Here is a 6,875-nt window from a genome sequence, read left to right on the forward strand (position 1 = left end):
TCAATTTACGAGTATTATTATCAATACGTTTCATAAGAAAGTCTCAAATGGTTGCCCAAATGCGCCAAATACCCTTTCGGTTGTTCAGAAATCCGGCCGACGGTTTCAAACACTTTAACATTTAAAAATTTACAGCACCAAAAACGTAAGCGTCATATCATTGTTATAGAAGATAAAAAAAGACTTCAGATGGGTAAATCTGACGCAGCCCATGACAACTCCTTTTTGTGAATCGAGCGTGAGATGAGGACCACGCACTTATACGGGTTTTGACGCAGAGCGAGTCCCATGACAGGAAGGGTGCGCTTTTGTACGGTCGACTTCCAAATTTATAATGACGTCTGAATACAGTAGAGCTGCTCATGTCATGAAAATAGCGTATTGCATCTTATAGAGAAAAATTATTTTGCATTCTTTCTTAAAATACCTTGAACGGGTTTAATAATTCGAATAAGTTACAACAGTATAATTACTAAGAAACCTGGAATCTTAATGTGAAAAGTACATCCTATCAAGAAGTTTGTAGTTGCATGGTGTGGCATCACAATCTTTATCGTCGAACTAAAGAAAATCTTCACACGCTTGGACTCAGCGATGATTTCTCATCGCTCGCCCCAGTTACACCGAGATTATATTTTGTGCAAGTTTTGATGTAAACACATTTTTTGTTTGTCTTCGTTTTGATTTTTTAAATGGGTTGAATTTATAGAACTGTTCACGAAGCGATCGAAACCGGTTCGCACTTTTCGAGCCATGCCGTCTACCCGTTCCACCACCAAGCCAAAGCGTGACGTATGGAACAACGTGACAAAAATATAACATGACGTAAGCTATACTTGCTTATATATTATATATGGTTGCGTTACATTACAGCACGTCAAAACTAGGAAAGTTATAAAACTTGTTTTAGAATTTCCAAGACGTGTTCTTTCATCGTGTGATAACTAACAACTTACTCACGGTCATAAAATTTTAAAACGCGACGACTGTAGAAATCTCGGTTGTGCACAAGTCATTTTACGCCTGTTTTAAATCAAGCTTCCAACCAAAACTCTGGTAATTGCTTTTTCTCCTGACAACGTACAGCAAGCAAACGCGTAAATGGTATTTATGCCTGCTCAAGATATGTCTTATGGAACGGTATATACATGAGCTCATTCTGTTTACAAAAGTCGTTATTAATCACAGTTCAAGTTCAAAAACAAGTAAACGATTGTTGACACCGCTGTTTCAGATCGGTTACGATAATACGCCTTTTGCCGCTTCGAATTAAATTTGGTTTTCAAGCGTTTTTCAATTCAGCAAACATGCCTAATTTTACCTCGACTATCAGACTTTGTGATTCATTAGTTTTGTTCGAAGTTCACTAGTGTTAGCAGGGCTTAATGATAAGGTACTTTAGGATATAAAACATCAAACGGTTTAATTGTTGCTTGCGGTACTCGCGAAAACCGTAATCCTGAAGTTTAGCAAAACTTTCCTGCGATTGGAAATAATAATCCTTCCGCATCGTGGACGCATTCATCTGTTTTTCGTTTTACAATGTTGTCATCAAAATCCGATGATTCATGACCGCGATAAAAACAATTCCGAAAATCAAATATGTTTTTATATCTACCACTGCGCTGCGCCTGGATCCTATACTATATATAGGCTGTTTTATAATGAAACTGTATATATGGTAATGGAGTTTTATATGGATGAATGTAGATAAACGCATAACGTAAAGTTAAATCAACCGTTTAGATGTAAACATATAAAAGTCAAAATTCTAGACAAATATTACAAAAAGAAAAAGATTTACTTGTTTATTTAAAATGCATCAATGGCGTTATTTTGAAAAATGTGACGTCATACACTTTGCGGCGCAAATCCGCAGCTTCATATGGCGTCTTTGTGCAGTGTTGCTATATATGTTCTATTGCATGACATCATCCTAACCACAGACCGCAATGGTTGAATTTTGAGGCGTAATTATTGTTTTTCAACAAAAATCATACTTTAACCATAAGAGCATTACGATAAAACACTGCATATATTCCAGCAGAAAATAAACTGCAAATTGTGCAAGGTCACTATAGTCACGTTCATCATTGAGCTGTTAATTCGATTTACATTAGTCACTGTCAAGCAATTACTCTTCCATTGTTTTATCCATTAAACTACTGTATACAGGAGGCCTATATACAAACAGCTATTTGCTGCTGTTGTTAACAGTATTAAGGTGACTTTGCATTGTTAAAAATGTCTTTTTTCCAATTATGTTTATGCCTCTTGATTAATAACAAAAAAAGCAAGTGCGAAGTGGGATTGTGCACGTCGTCAGTTTTCTGAGTCACACCGCATTGTCCTTAATGTGAAGGACAAAAGCTTTTGCTGCAGTGTAATCGGATGTCCAGTCATCGCATCATCGATTCGTTGAAAACGAGTGCATCATTTTAATTCATCATCGGAAATCCCTTGGCTACAAAAAAAATGGCCACAAAAATCTTATCACGCAACACAGAATTCATGGAAAAAAACAAACACAGTATTTTTTTTTGAAAGCTAGATGGAACTGTCTTTATAGACCCTACTGCTTAATACTGGTTTTGCTTGTTAGGCTCGTACTTTTAAAAAGCTGTTATGTTAAGTCAAAGTGTTTAATTTAACCATTAACCAAATAAAATTGTTAAAACAGAAACCTGAGCTGCAAAAGGCACCGTGTGAGTAATGAACTTAAAGGATTTTTTTCGTAACAAATACAGCACAGCAAAATACACGACAAACCAAAACAGATTCAATTGCGCTGTACAGCGGCAAATGTTTATAAATCAGATTTAAAAAAATAACGTTTTGCAAACTTCACGATATCCTTTTAAATAAAGCGAAACGATATTCGGCAAAACGTGCAGTTACGTGGCGCTCGTTTAATTGCAGTAGTTAATGATTTAAGAACCAAATAAGGCTGAATGTATTGTATAGCCTGTAGTAGGGAATAATTTTCTTCATAAAGCTGAGATTTTCAAAAACAATTTTTTTTTATAATTTTGACGATTAATCTGACGCATTGGCTGAGCTAGGTTCCAATATTAGGAGGGGGAGAACGTACATAAGAAAAAGTTACCGGACAGATTTTTCGATGACATCGTATCGGGCTTAGTGTAGCCCTACTTTTTATTTTCAACTCATTGATTGCATTATAGTTTACTAATTATTTGTGGTAATAAACTGCATAAATTGTTGTTACCTTTCTTGCCGAGATGTTCCTGGCAAGAACGGCAGCTCGTTGTCGGAGCGATTGGCTCGCAAAGATATGACCCGTGTTCAATATCCAGCGGTCACCCCTTTGAAATGTTCTTGGCCTTGGGCATTAACGACGCCATACGATACATAGCCTACATGCAATAAAAACAAAATTACAAAAACAATAAAATGTGTATTTTTATCGGAACTTGCACAAAAACAATCTCGGTAACTGGAGGTCCTGCGGTGAGAAATCATCCCGAGTTTAATATGTGCAAAGACTTCTCAGTCAAACGAGATAAATAGCAGCATTATCAGTCGACGACGACTTGAGCAAGAAATACGAACAACAGTTTTAATTTGGGCAGTATAAAAATACTGTCAACTAAAAAAAAGTTTGTCCATCGGAACTTGTACAAAGACAAGCTTCATAACGGGTCCCTCTAATTCATGCGTGTTCAGCTTCTGCAGCGTGTGCAGCATGTGCACTGTGCAGCGAATGCAGCTTTTTGCAGCGTGTGCAGGCGTGCAGCTATGTCAACCCGTGCAAGTTAACTGAAAGATTTAATTGCAAAGCACGGCAAGAAGTTACTCGGACACATCTAGCGTTCACTCCTCGATCAGTACGAAGCAAATCGTAGCAATCGAACTTATAAATTTCAGCAGTGGAAGTCGTTATTGTAGCTGCACATGCTGCACCCAGCTACACACGCTGGCTGCACATGTTTTATTGTGCTATGACTATAACGGAATAACGGTTAGCATCGTAACTATCGCTCCACACAGTTATTGGCAAAAATAAATAATAAGTTATGCAACAATGCAATAGCCTATACATATAAAACAAAGGGACCCCTCGGTAATCGGCGCTGTCATACAATCCGAGGATAAAGATAAAGTGGGTCTAGTGGCCGTGCAAGTTGTTGCCAGCAGTTATTACCTTAATTATTTTCAAGCACGTTTTAAGCCTTTTCGGGTTTTGTTACATTTTCCCGTTCATAAGTGAATGTCAGAGTCGTAATGACTCGAGTCAGCTACTCGACTCGGACTCGAGTTACTTTTTGGAAAGAATTGACTCGACTCCAGAACCTTTTTAAGAAAGTGCATAGCCTAACTGGCCTTGAGTCAATTCATTTTGTTCAGCTTTTAGCATTAAGATAAAAACGTTTCTTTCGTTTGTCCAAACACATTGAAGTGTAGGCTATAACTTGTGGCAAATTGAAATTTCTTTATTATACCCAATTGTTGCAAGAATGACAACAACTTCAGAGAATTTCATATTTTATTAAATACTGACATGTATCGGACCATACACCGGTCCTTCCTTGAAGTATAAAGTTACTGAATACACAAAGTACAACAACTTATATAAACGACAAGGTGTGATAAACAAGAAAACGTGTTATCCACAGAGATCATTACGGTAGGCTACAATTTTTATGCTCGAACTGAGAAAGTGTTTGCACAACTTAAATCCTGCGAACTGCGATGAATCTTCGTCACTCGAGCCCCGGTTACCGAGCTAGTTTATGTGCAAGTTCAGATTGTTACACATTTTTTGTTTAGTTTTTTTAATTTTTTATAAATGTTGTGGCGGCACGCTTTGGACATTTTCGTTTTAAGTTTTTCGTTTTCCGTCTTAATTTACATTCTTGCGTTGATTACTTGTCTTTTTATAACCCTTGCGTTTCGAACTTTGTTGACTACCGAGTACCTTAGTTTACATTACGTTTGCCAGTTCCTATAAATACAGCGTTATCAGTTATTTTTTCGTTTTTGGATGTTCTGCTGAGCAGTATCATCAGCTCGCAATGATGCAAACAGCAACAGCAACAGCAACAGCAACAGCAACAGCAACAGCAACAGCAACAGCAACAGCAACAGCAACAGCAACAGCAACAGCAACAGCAACAGCAACAGCAACAGCAACAGCAACAGCAACAGCAACAGCAACAGCAACAGCAACAGCAACAACAACAGCAACAGTAGTGTTGTCCAGAACTGTTCACCAGACCCACTACACAGGAACAAGTGTCGATAATGCCTTGCCAAATTACTAATTACATTACAACGGCATGGCGCCATTGGGTATCGAACACGGAACAAAAGCAACATTTGCTGTGTTGCCAGCGCTTGGACCACTCAACTACCATCTACCTAGCCGATCATGACAAGAATATACTCCAGGTAGCGCACTAACACAACAAATGTATGCCTATGGTCAGAATGGTAAAAATTTTATTTCAGTAATCTGCAATAATTACCAGAAATAGTAGTGTAGTTTTTAAGTAGCAACGTATAAAACAAGTAGAAAATTTTTATTTTTATTTCATGTTTGTCGATTTTATTCGTATTCACTTTTGCTTGGATTGTTATTAAAACAGAAATTAAAGAAAGCCTGTTCAGCCACACTAGGACAACCCCACCGATTATCCAGAATCCAGTTCAAAAATTGCGTTATGCTGGTTAAGGAGCTGATACAGGTGTTTTAGTTGTAGTTTGGGTAGTTATAGTTGTAGGCCGTAGAAAAGTTTACTGAAGAGGTTATTTGTGGCAGAATTTACATGGTATGGTGTGGTATCAGAATCTTTATTCCCGGAAAGTCTAAACTCGGCGGCGATTCCTCATCACTTGCGCCCTGATTAGCCTAGTGGTTAATGCTGGTTACCGAGCTTGTTTTTGTGCAACTTTGAATAACTACGCATGGAGCTAAAGACCGCGGAGCTTGGCACTGGCGCACTCAGTCTGCAAGTGTGGTCTTCATGAGATTAAGTAGATTTTCACTACTTCGGGTGCACTAATACGCCATAACGGAAAGGGAGTGAAGACCGGTATGAGGAGATTTATCAACGTGCATTGCCGAATTCAGATATTCTTCCACAAGTACGCCGATTTACAATAAAAAAACAAATAAAAGCGGATTTTTAAATGCCAATTTATACTAAATATACACCAAGAATTGAGGCTTTAGTGCACGCCATCTTACCAAAATTTACGTCCTTACAAGCACAATTTCTTGTCGAAAACTGCTGTGATCTCCAGTTGGGCTAATGTGCACGTGCTGACGTGAATAAATGAATATGCATTTTGCATGTTTTATAAATAGCAGACATCAGGCTCTAGGATTACATGTGCTCGTTAAACAGTCATGAAATTCCACATGTGACAGCTGGAAAATGTGCACTTGAAGTGTGTCCTTAGTTACTTTGTGCACCTGCAATCTTATTGAAAAAGGCCAAAAAAGCACAGGCCTATTGATAGCTAATAGACACGCATTTTTAAGTTATTTCTTTTATTTCTCGAATTTGTAACTGCTCACAAAGAGCACCGAACAAGAGCAATTTTCGTTATTGAGCATTGTTATTGAACACCAAGCTGGTCTTCAACAGCATTTTTGATAGCTTATGATAAATTGCTGAAATTGGTATAGAATGAAAATCTTTCTTTACCTTCAGACTGAGGGAAGTCTTTGAATGAATTTAACTTACCAATGGTTCCTCATTGCTTGAGCCTCGGTTATCTAACTAGTCTTTGTGCAAGCTCCAATTCTTACATCTTTAGTGTTACTGTATTTTTTTGATTTTTATATCGTGTTGCCTGATTTCAGTTCTCTAAAACTTCACTCCACATATCGAGGTCCACTGAACAGG

This window comes from Clavelina lepadiformis, chromosome 8 (genome assembly GCF_947623445.1).
Source record: "Clavelina lepadiformis chromosome 8, kaClaLepa1.1, whole genome shotgun sequence".
Lineage (NCBI taxonomy): Eukaryota > Metazoa > Chordata > Ascidiacea > Aplousobranchia > Clavelinidae > Clavelina > Clavelina lepadiformis.